Genomic DNA, 12,825 nt, shown 5'->3' with positions numbered 1-12,825 from the left:
CAAATAGTTTGACAGTTATATTTCAGTAATTGATTTCCTTTGTAATACCATCTGTTTTCTTTTATTCTTTAAGAACATGCTTTAGATAAGAACTTAAAACATTGTTCTTTTTTTTTTTTTTAAGGTTTTATTTGTTTATTTGACAGAGAGAGACACAGCAAGAGACGGAACACAAGCAGGGGAAGTGAGAGAGGGAGAAGCAGGCTTCCCGCGGAGCAGGGAGCCCAATGTGGGGCTCGATCCCAGAACCCTGGGATCATGACCTGAGCCATAGGCAGATGCTTAATGACTGAGCCACCCAGGAGCCCTTAAAACATTATTCTGAGAAGAGATTCGGAGACTTCACCAGACTGCCGAATGGGTTGGCTCTACCCTCTGCTAGTGTTAAAGTCGGCCACCACAAAATGGACAAAGCTTCTGTTGATTAGGGTTGTGAATAGATGTGATCATTTTTAACACGGACCTCATTTGAGCTGTTTTCTGCAAAAATGATCAGTTTGGACTTTCAGTTGATTTTGGTTGATATTCAGTTATTGCCCACTGGGTGAGATCTTTACTTTAAATGCAGAATAAAATTCAACCCTTACATTTCATTTTTCTTGATCTCACAAGCAAAGTGGAAAACCAGGAGATGTGTCCAGATCCCTGGGAGTCACTTTCATGAGCACATATTCCAAAGATCTAAGAGAGGCATCAGGATTTTATGACACCAAGTTATTGCCTTTATTTGTGACAAAGGTACTGTGAAATAAGATAAGAATCAGTGGCTTGTAAATCTTGTCTTCCAGCCGTTAAAAATAAAAACGGACTCAACCATCAGCTGGTTAATATTTCCTTACATTTCATTAGTTCTGAAACATGCCAAAATATGCCTACTTGCAACAGCTGGAAAATTATACTCCAACTAAAATTATATTTCTTGGCTTCCTACGGAATGTTTTTGCTCTGAGAGCTCAGGAATAGTCTAACCAGTGATTTAAAAAAAAAACTAAGCCAATAATCCAACGAGAAATGTCACCAGTTTTTATTACAAGACTAAATATGTTTTAGAATGCAACTTTTCTTTAGTATACATTTATGGCAAAGTTCTTATTTTAATATGTAGGTAAAGTACATGAAAAATGTCAGCATTATAATTTATGACAAGAATCTATTGTTTTCCTTGGTTTAGCACATTTAAAGACAGACTCCTCTCTCTTTATCACATGGATAGCCTTACAAATGAATCAGACAGCATCATCTTTGTTAATATTTTCCTTACACTAGCATTTATTTAAAAGGAAGAGGATAGAAAGTGACTAATGTTAAGGGCAAACTGCTTTTAAATGGTGCCAATTTACCAACAATGTCCTTTAAAGTGCTGTTGAGATAAATATGCCATCGACTGCACATCTGTACTCACTTTGCAAAGTATTTTTGAGTTAGTTTTTTTTTTTTTAATCCAAAAGACCTTATCTCTTCTCCTTTCATTTGTTCCCTTCAATGCCTGCTCTGAATTATAAGAAAGTAGATTGCCACAAAATGCATTTGCCACTCTGGCTTACAGTGCAACCTTTATTTTTGCCACAACTTGGTCTGCTTGATACACTGAAATAGAGAAAGACCTCACTGAATCCTTTATTCTAAAAGAAGTCACTTTATGTTCAAAGTAACCTTCTCAGAGTCCAGATGGAGTCCTCTCTTTCTGGAATTGGCATAATAGAGGTTGGGCAAAATTTTCCTTTCTGTCTCACTCAAGTATTCTACTAGAGACTAGACGGTTCTAGAGGTTCAACTTCTGCAACAATTTAATCCCCATCTTGCCAATACGAATCATTATCAGATGGAGTTCGATGTCTCCTATGCTCTGTGTTCATTCATTGATTCATTCATTCATTGAACATCAAGTATTTATTGCACCTGGATGGATGAATGAACTGATAGTAGCTCTTTTCTTTGGGATAGCCTACTGCTGCTGCTGTGGGGCCAACAGGGCTTCATGACTTGGTAGTTCTGGAAGCTGACAACCAGTACTGGGCAGCAATAGGTACATACTCAGTTGGTGTCCCATGGTCAAGTGTTGTGTTTCTACCAGGGTCAAGTAACATGCCAGGGGCTGTTAATCACAAGGCATATCATTCTCTGCTGCAGAGGATGGGACCACATTCCAAAATCCCAGGGGCCTGCTCTACCCCTCTCACACCAGGGCTTATCACCCCTGAATGTGTGGTGATGTCAATACCCCTCTTGCCAGCTCATTTCCAATGGTCTTGGTAGTAGAGCGTCCTCTGGGCCCTCTTGTTGAACATCTTCTCTAGAAAGCCTTTTGACCTGGCCTAGTATACCCATTCCAGTAGGACTAACTCTTTCAGACTCTTTATTCCTTCCTGTATCATGTGCTGGGACAACTCAGGCATTTCCATTCCGCTCAGCATTGACCAGCACTTTTTCTATGCTTCTAGGAGCCACGCTAGCAGTGAATTTGTCCTATCCTCTGGGATCCTTGCCAGCACGTTAAATCCCGTGTCCTAAAGTCAAAGAATTCTTGCTTATTCAGTCATATATTCTTAAACAGACTAAACCCAAACCCAGAGGTACTTCTCTAGCCACTGCTGGTATATGCTAGCTAGCTAGCTCTCACCACTTCTTCAGGGGTAATTTCCTTCCTCCCTTATCAGGCCCAGCATATCCCCAGCCAGTTATGCTGGAGCTTAACTCTAGTTTTTGGTCTGATAAGGCAAGGTGGAAGCAACTTCTGAGGGGAACACCTGTTACCTTTCAGGAATGAGTATTTGTTGTGTCTTCCAACACAGGAGAAGTGCTAGCTTTTCCTAGGGAAGAGTGGGACAGGTAGGCAATCTCCGAGGGTACATGGAAGTCTGCAGAGCCAACATCCAGACGTCCCCCATCCAATCTTTGGGGGCCCAGGGTCTCCTGGTCAGTCAGAGCCTTGACTTTAGCGTAACAGCCCTACCTTGGCTGAGCACTCAAACATCAAACATCTCCAGGGGTCTCTGGGACTCTATCAGATCTCACATCTGCCACTCAGCAATGTAAACTCTTCCATGGAAAGAGTTAAGGACCTCTCGATAAGCTACTGAAGAGGACTTCGGGCTCTTGCACTTTCCCTTTAACCTTGTTAATAGCTCTCATTCTCTCATCATCCCTCTGCAGGGTGTCTCCACAATTGAGCAGCATCCAGTGTGCTCCATGGCCCTGTATGCATCACCCTCCCTCCTCCCACTTTCTGTTTCATGCTTTTTGGGGCACCTTTGTCGATGTTCCCTTCCCTCTTGGGGCACTTTTGTGGGTGCTCCCTTCCCCCAGGACATGTTCTCAGCTCACCACCAGCGTAATGGTTAGCAAGTGGGCCACCACTGTGTGTTAGGGATTCTCTGTGTCCCATATGCTACTCAGGATGGCATTTTTTGCCTGTCAGGTGCTGACTTAGCCATTTTCAGTCCCCAGCGTGCTGCCTGTTTTCTCAGATGACTCAGGACACCATGTGTTAGTCAGGTCCTCTGAGAAGCAGACACAAAGGAGTAGCTGAGCAAGAGATGCCTGTGAAGGATAAGGGGAGGGAGCTAGAGAAGTCAGGAGAGCCTCAGACGGTGATGTCCAGTCTGAGTCCTATGAAGATTGGGCAGGCAGAGCCTGAGACCTCGGCAACGTTCTAAGGAAGTTGAAGTCGAGCCACTGAGGCTCATCTAGCTCTTCATTCCCCAGCTTCATGTAATCGATATATACCACCTGTGTAAGTGTAAGATCTACAAGGTGATGAGCTGATACACATATATCTGCGATGTATTTACCACAATAAGGTTAGTTAACGCAGTCTTCACCCACATAATTACCATTTTGTTATTGTCGTTGTTATGGTGAGACTGTTACAAGCTCTGTTCTCATAGCAACTTTCAAGTATACAATACAGTATTGTTAACTCTAGTCACCATGCTGTACATTACATTGCTAGAACTTATTCATCTTATAACTGGAAGTTTACACCCTTTGACCAACATTTTCCCATGTCTCCCACCCCTAGCCCCTGGCCACCACCATTCTACCCTGTGTTACTATGAGTTGGAAGAGTAAGTTATGTTGCAGGAATAGGTTTGCATTAGTACCCCACTGTACTCATTCATGGAGAGTAGCAGCCCTTGGGAAGTGTAGTTTTGGTGCTAGCATGGGATGGATCCAGAGGGCAGCACTGGGCCATCGGTCAGATATGTCCCCCATCACAAGAGTTCTGCATGATGCATTTTCCTGGCTGCCATGTCATGCAGTTGTGTTCCATTCCTTCAGAGTACTTAGCCACTGACTTCTCCCCTAGGTTACAAACTTCATGACAGCACACCCTATTTTGCTCACCATTTTATTTCCAGGTCCTAGCACACAGTCTGGCAAAACTGATTCTCAGATATTTTTTAATGGTTGTTCAAGAGATGTGCTACTCCATAACACACCTTTGTAACTTGGCTTAAAAAACAAGGAAGATTTCCAGTACCCTAAACAGAGGCTATTGCCATCAACATCACAGCATGCCTTGAGCCTGGCAACCTAAAAAGAGCGCATGCCCACCCACAAGCCTCCTTCAAGCCAACCAGAAAGGTAGGGCTTGTCTCCAGAACCTCCAGTCTGGTGTCCCTTCACAGGCTCCCCTTTGTGCATCATCCCCTTCTTCCTTCTTATACCCTTTTCACTGTATTCCCAGTCCAAATCTGCTCTAAAGAAAGGACCTGAAGTTCAAGCACACTAAGGGGTAAACTGATTTGCAGCTAAGCAGAAATGAAAAATGGAATGAAACCTTTAAAATAGCATTTTCTGACGTGGTAGGGATATGGAGGTAGAAATATCTTTACTTGGAGAGCAAGATCCCGATATTATACCTTATTACTGCCTATTTCACTGTGACGAGGCCCTGCATTCCCCGAGCAGACTGTTAACTCAGCAGTCTGATCACATTTACTTGTTCAAGACGCAAACTTTCAAAGTAGGAGACGGATCCTGTAGAATACAGGCCTTAGCAGTAAGAAGAGATCCACATTTTTTAAATGCTTATGGAAATGAAGCGAGACCAAGAGCTTTAAGGACATCATTCTGAATCCGGTGACCCAGCTGAATTTTAAACAAGTTCCTTACCTAACGTTGCGATTGTCTCTGACCAGTCCCCAGGAGCAACAAGCCCTGGGGATGTGCCATCCACTACGGTGTTTACATAGAAATGCATGTCAAGACAGAAATTATAGTCACACCTCTATTAGTACACAAAATATGCTGTGTTGCAATTATTTGTTTATGGCTTTATTTCTCTCAAAAGCGGGAATTCCTCAAAGGCTAGATGCCAACTTCTTCACATGTAAGAGGCGCTTAGCAAATATTTGGTGAATGACTGAATAATTGAATGAAAGATTATTATAGAGAGATATCTCTGACCGGGTCCTCACAGCCCAGAAAACAGTTGTCCTATGTGTCACAATTGTGTAAATAGTTCAGTCAGATTTCTCCTTGACCCTGCTAATCGGTATAATCCATTACCATCTCTCCCCTCCGCGTTCTGTTTGGTAGGACTAGCTTTGGTGTTAGGTTATACATATGTAATAAAAACTCTAATTACCAGTTAGACTCATCTGCTTATTATGATACTAGTCTTTATTAAAACTAGATTTCACTCCACCATGCTCTTGGCTATAAAATAGAGCTCTTTTACTTTCTACCAATTCTATTGGCACTCCTTTTTAATTCAAATACTGCTCTGGGATCAACAATGCAATAAGACATAATTATGTTTTAAGATCCATGAATTGGTTGTGAAAATGCAGGTATTTTCTCTCTGGGTAGTTTGCTCCAGGAAATACACTGAGAAGTATATTTTTATCTTGATGTATGGGGATTTACATAGGAACATATCCCTTAGAGTTGCAAGCAGTATTTGGTAGAAATGCCGGAACAAATACCACCCATCACTACTTTATTATGTTCACAATGTACTCCATTATCATCAGTATGTGAGTATAAATCCTCATAAGAAACCTCCCAGTATTAAAAACCATAATTATAACATGTATTTATTCCAAACATATGTACCACCATTTCAAACTACCCACCAGCTGAATATATTTTGCAGCTTTCAAAATTTGACTGGTGTGAAGATGGCTTTTATAAATGTGATTTATGACAATTTAGGTGCCGAAAACCATCGTAATTACAAGTACTGTAAATGTTTTCTCTCCGCTTAAGTAGCCTCACTGAGGAGGACAGTGCTCATTTCCTGTGGGCTGGGTCTTTTGGCTCCAGCCTCCCCTGCAGCCAACAGGCTGCTCTGTTCCCAGCTCTGTTTCACCAGTAAAAGATTAACAAAAACTTTTCAGCGCTCGGGTTTTCTTTTCCCTCTGGAGCTATCCATTTTCCCATCTCCAAAGAGGGCAGCCTCTCCTAACATATGTTGGAAATTGTTGTTCAACTTCACAGAGTATACAAACACAAGACTTTTCTCCGTTCACGGTGCCAGAGCAGACGTTTCAATGGAATATTTCATTATAATGCAGAGCCCATGTGCCAGAAAAGAGGCTTTGCGAATGAAATTCATGATCATTTTTTTTAACCATGTGGTATCTGGGGTTTCTATAAAGCACAAGAGACTTGACTTTTGGTATAAAAAGTTTAAACTTTTAACCTACCTGGATTTGAACAGGATAATAAATTGTCAAGTAATGACTCTTTGCCAAATGTTAATAATCTTCATGAAAAATAAAACCAGAGAGTCATGGAAAGGCTATGATACTCTGCGCCTTCACAGCACCTTCCATCTCATTAGTTTAAAGCCGCATCTCTTTTTCAGGGGGCACCCATGGAGACTCAAGCCACAAAGAAGGTCAAGTGAATTGCCCAAGGTTACAAAAGAGGAGTCTGTAGCAAGACTGACAAAAGAACCCAGGATTTCTCATTCCCAGAAATCTTGTAGTTTGAAAAGCCCCCAAACGCCACTCTTGTAAATTACACTGTTGTCAGCGCTTTTGTTATTATTCTTTGTTTTCGGTAGTTATAAACTCACTAGTTTAAAAAAAAAAAAAAAGGCTTTGGGACAGAATTTAGCCAACAAAATCTCTAGCTTAGAGTCAATTATTTCCAAAAGACAATTTAAAAATTTGTAGTTCAGCTACTTTGGGGATACAGACATGACAAAATCCAAAGTTCATTTTCCTCTTGGTATGTCTTTGAATTTGAAGGGAAATTAGCCATGGGGTTTATTAACGTTGTGTGTTAATTACTGAGTTTGGGTTTTATTGCCAAACCAACATAAAAGGAAAAAAAAAATCTGAAAAAATATTGTTTACGTATAAGAATAATAACTTAGCTTGATTTATATCAGCTTCACTCCTAAGTTATAGTATCAGTGAATACAGAGAAATTTACACATGGGCTTTCCATGGAGACTCACCATACATCCAGTATCCAGAGAGGCATTTCTGAGAATGACTTGGAATCTGCAGGAGTGTTAGTCTTTTCTCTTCCACCAGATTTCAGAGCTCTGCATGCCAGGTCAAACAGCTCTGTGAATCAAATCATGGCCACCAAGTGAGGTAATTCATAAGAGTTGTTATAGATTGTCCCTGCACCCTAGTATGTTATAGCATTTTACTTTACAAACATTTCTTCGCATTTGTTCAAATGTCTACAAGACCGTTCCTCTAAAATCAATAGAGGGATAGGAACAATGAGGAAAATAACAGACACTGAGAAAAGATCAGCCACAACATGTTGTCAAGTAGAAAATGAAAACAGAACGCAGTCTGGTTGTAGTCTGCAATTTGCAATTCCTTGAAGGAGTGCATCTTGAAGTAAGGGATTCACAGATGATGCAAATCACAACCCCTTTTGGACTTTGCTGCTGCCTTCATGAAATTTCAGATGTGACAAGCTGGCTGGGTTGAACCCAAATGTAAAAAGTCCATAGGATTCCCCCCAGTGCTGCCTGCCTTTTATTTTTCAATACTCTCACAAATTTTAATAGTATGCATATATTACTTTTATTGTAGAATTACCTCTACTTGAAAAGGAAAAGGTAGAGTGATATTAGAATTAATAGTATATATCAAATAACAATATGGACTGAAAATATATCAAAACAACAAATTCATACCTCCTTAAAATATATTCTCTTTAGAGAGAACAAATGTTAACCATAATTTCTCAGTTCAGTCCACCACAGTAAACATCAATAGGAGCTTACTCCCTTGTATAATATAAGCCCCAGTGACTATTCCAATTCAGAATTAAGCCATTTCACATTATTTTCTATGTATCATATGCACTAGAATTCCAGTTCCCCTACTGATTTGTTTTTTTTTTTTAAGTTTTTTTTTAAAGATTTTATTTATTTATTTGACAGAGAGATAGAAAGAAAGCACAAGTAGACAGAGGGAGAGGGAGAAGAAGGCTCCCCGCTGAGCAGGGAGCCGGATGCGGGGCTTGATCCCAGGACCCAGGGATCATGACCTGAGCCGAAGGCAGCCGCTTAACTGACTGAGCCAGCCAGGTGCCCCCTCCGCTACTGATTTATTACAAAGACTTGAAACATTCTGAACTTCTTAAAATTACATTTTTATCCATGTAAACTTGAGATAATTCATTTTTATAGGCTAAGTACAGTTTAACACTTTCCAAAAAATTCTACACTATTTAAGAAAGGAGTTTGGTGTAAGGATGGGAAAAGATGCAATAAACAGATTTCATATACTCGAGTATAAATAAATAAAAATGAATAAATATAATGTTTCCTCTAAAATCAGCTGAGGTATAGCAACAACAAAGAAATAATAACCACTGAATCAAAAGCAACCACAGGCAAACTGTCACCAGGAAAATTAAAATAGCATGCAATCTGACTATAGTCTGCAATTTGCAATTCCTTGAAAGAATTCCTTGACATATTCACTTTTATACTTATATTCACACACACATACGCACCTCAGAACATTCTTTCAAATTACTATTTAGAATGCAAATACTCAAATGTAGGGACACTATTTATTTAAGGACAGAAGAATGGAGAAAGTTTATGCAGGGTGTCCTTTTGTTCCCCCCATTTCCACCCTAATTCTCCACATCAGACTCATTCCTTTCAATCAGCCAAATCCTCCCACTGCATCAAGGCTCTGAACATGCGTTCTCTTCACTCTTCCCTCTCCGACTGTTCCTACCCACTCTATCAGGATTACGACAGTCAGGATACAGGCAATGTCTGCATGAACAGCAAGGCATGTGTTGCTAACAGAAGCCACTCCCTGATCTCTCCTGTACTCCACGGAACTTGTGGATTTCTCTCTCAGAATCCCTACAGTCTCTCTTATAAACTTCATAAGTGGGGCTAATGCTGGAAATACAACAATATTTATAAATTTATATATTTCTTGGTAACTGTCAGACATTAGCTTGGTGGGAGACAGCAATGAGTCTCAGAATACATTTTGTAAAAAAGGTCAATATGATGACGTTAAGTAATCAGTTCCTTCTGATGTGCTCCTGTCTTCTCCTGCTTGGCAAAAAAAGTAGAACCTCAATAAATGCCTGTCAAATACATGACTGAATAAATAGAATCTCCAACTGTGTCAGGATTACTAGATAAAGCTGAGCAAACTACACAGGAAAGATGTATGCTATGGGAAAATGTGGTGAATTAGTTTGGTTTAAAGTAGTATGTGGTAGGGTAATCTGAGACTGGTGGAAAAAATGGGCCAGCTAGATAGAGCTTAAGGAACTGAAAATTCTCTAAGCATGAACATTTACGTAAAAAATATTATTGTGTATCTTTTTATTTTATTGTCTTATTTTTATTTCTGCATACTTAGCATTTATCAATATTTTAGCATTAGCATTAATATTACTTGGGATACTATTTCTAGAGAGTCGTATCTACAATTGGCTAGTAGAGATCAAGGAAAAGCAGAGTTACTTAGTAAAAATTCACCTTAATGCCAACATTGTTGGAAATCATCCATTCCTTACTATTAAGTGAGGTATGTCTATAAAAGTTATTAGTCTTATAGATCGTTTTTTAATCATATACAAGTTACTTCCATGAAATAACTTCAAAATAGTATTGCCAAATTAAGCAGTCATGGGTGCACAACTTTGGAAAATTAGATTTTAAAATGAACTTCGTATACACCTAGTCTCAAACTCTAATTTGACAAATGGACCCTGAGAGGTTAATAATAGTTTCAGCTCAGCTAAAGTTCAAACTCAGTGCTCTTGGTTTCTAGTCTATTTTATCTTCCTTAAGATTTCCCCCATGATCACAATTTATATCTCTTTTCTAAATGCTTTAAAAGCTAACCTATTGGTTTTATAAAAGGCTAAATGGTTGAAATAAAGTGAGCTTGATTCAGATACCTCATGCAGTAATCTAGTAAATTGTCTTATTATTTTAACCACTTGCAACCACCACTAAAAAAAAAAGTTCTTAATTGGCAGAAAAACAATGCAAAGCAAAGAGTGAATACACAAATGAAACCATACTTGGCCCCATAATAGAGCTGCCCACAGTGTGTAGTGTGTGTAACTCTGTGTGTGTGTGTGTGTGTGTGTGTGTGTGAGAGAGAGAGAGAGAGAGAGAGAAAGAGAGGGGGAGAGAAAGAGAATAAAGACAGACAGAGACAGAGAGAAAAGAGAGATTAAGATTAGCCAAGTGGAAATTGCACGCTTCTCAGGTTCCTCACTCAGTGATTAAAGTGGGTTAATCAGCTGGTAGCGAGTTAAGCACTGAGACTGCAACGGCGTGCATGTGCACTTGATGCCTGTCCTCAACAAACGTAGAGTCTAAGTTGAGAAGCTCTACAATAAAGAAGAAAGCAAATGACTAAATATAAAAATAAAAATTGAGAAAGTTGTTTAGATTGTTGTGAACAGGATGCTGTGATTCAGAGTAGAAGGGAGACCAACTGAGACATTTATCAAAGGAAATCATACAAATATATTTACAAATGGTGGAAGAGCTAAGAGAGCAAGAAAGAGAGTCATGTGGCAGCACTTGGCATAGTCTGAGGCACCAGAGAAGTGTCCCCCTGGAGAAATGGTGTTTTCACTCCATTCTGCAGGACGGAAAGGACTTGGCTAGAAGAAGGGAGTGGATTAGTAGAACTTTCCAGACAGAGGGGGCAGCACATACATCAGTAGAAGGAAAGAAGTACAGAAACAACTGGAAAAGCGCCAGTGCAGTTGGAAACCAGAAAGCCAGAAGAAGCCCAAAGGAGAGTAAACAAGGTGAGGTAAGGGACACTTCCTATGGGGTCTTAAGGAAAGAGAGGACTTTGTCATTGCCAGGGTTAGTCATATGGGCTGTGTATCAGTTTTCTATGCTGCATAACAAATTCTTCAGATTTAGTGTCTTAAACAATACCCATTAGCTCATAATTATGCAGGTCAAAGGTCCAGCATGGCTCACCTGGGTTCTCTGCTCAGGGTCTCACAAGGCCAGAATCAAGGTGTCAGCTAGGAGGCTAGAGAGGAATTTCCCTCCAAGTTCATCCAGGTTGTTGGCAGAATTTACTTCTTTCCTGGTCCCTATTTTCTTGCTACTAGTGAGATATTGCTGTCAGCTCCTCCAAGCCACCACATCCTTTCTCCTGTGGATCCCTCCATCTTTAAAGCAACCAGTGGGAGGTGCACCTGGGTGGCTCAGTCGGTTAAGCATCTGCCTTTGGCTCAGGTCATTATCCCAGAGTCCTGGCATGGAGCCCCACATCGGGGCTCTCCCTCTGCCTACTGCTCCCCCTGCTTGTGTGTGTGCTCTTTCTCTCTGTCAAATAAATAAATAAAATCCTTAAAAAAATAAAGCAAAAATGGTATACACAGTCCTTCTCACATTCTGAATCTCTATGACTTCTGCCACCTGCCAGAAAATACTTCTGTCTTTACAGGGTTTATATGATTAGATTAGTCCTACTCAAATAATCTCCCTTTTAGGACTAACTGATTAGAAACCTTAATTATATCTGTAAAATGCCCTCTGCCATGAAATGTATCATAATTGTGGGAGCAGAACCAGGGGCAAAGATCATAAGGGCCATCTAATATCCTATCACAGGTTCTAGAGAGACTGTGGGTTCAAATTCTGACACCATTATTAACCATTTCTGGAATTTGGGCATGATCAGTAAGGAAACATTGGACTTAAATGACACATTAGACCAGATGGATTTAGACATTTACAGAACATTCCATCCCACAGCAGCAGAATACACATTCCTCTCAAGCACACGTAGAATATTCCCCAAGACAGATTATATGTTAGGCCATAAAACAAGTCTTCATAAATTTAAGAAGAGTGAAATAATAAATATCAAGCATCTTTTCTGACCACAATTGTATGAATTTAAAAATCAGTTACAAGACGGAAACTAGAGGGGCATGTGGGTGGCTCAGTCGGTTAAGTGTCTGCCTTCGGCTAAGGTCATGATCCCAGGGTCTTGGGATCGAGCCCTGTATCAGGCTCCCTGCTCAGCGAGGAGCCTGCTTCTCTCTCCCACTGCCCCTCTCCCCACTTGTGCTCTCTCTCTCTTTCTGTGAAATAAATAAAATCCTTAAAAAAAGGAGAAAACTGGAAAATTCACAAATATATAGAGATTAAAAAATAGGCTACTGAACAACCAATAGGTCAAAGAAGAAAGCAAAAGAGAAATAAAAAATATCTTTAGACCAATAAAAATAGAAATGTAGGGCGGAGCAAGATGGAGGAGGAGTAGGAGACCTGGATTTCGTCTCCTCTCAGGAATTCAGCTGGATAGGAATCAAACCATTCTGAACACCTACAAACCCAACAGGAGATGGAAGAAAGGAATAGCAACA

General features: G+C 40.2%; 1 long non-coding RNA gene across 2 annotated transcripts in view; it reads right to left on the bottom strand.

The window, feature by feature from the left end:
* LOC115939409 (uncharacterized) overlaps nucleotides 1-12,825 on the bottom strand; it is a 199,233-nt gene that overhangs the window by 105,100 nt on the left and 81,308 nt on the right. For both annotated transcript variants that reach the window (XR_014140264.1, XR_014140263.1), the window contains exon 5: nucleotides 7,418-7,529. This is a non-coding gene — a long non-coding RNA (uncharacterized LOC115939409). The remainder of the gene's footprint in view (nucleotides 1-7,417; nucleotides 7,530-12,825) is intronic.

This window comes from Leptonychotes weddellii, chromosome 14, assembly GCF_054177405.1.
Source record: "Leptonychotes weddellii isolate Sample4059 chromosome 14, ASM5417740v2, whole genome shotgun sequence".
Lineage (NCBI taxonomy): Eukaryota > Metazoa > Chordata > Mammalia > Carnivora > Phocidae > Leptonychotes > Leptonychotes weddellii.
This window is presented reverse-complemented; position numbering and strand designations above follow the sequence as displayed.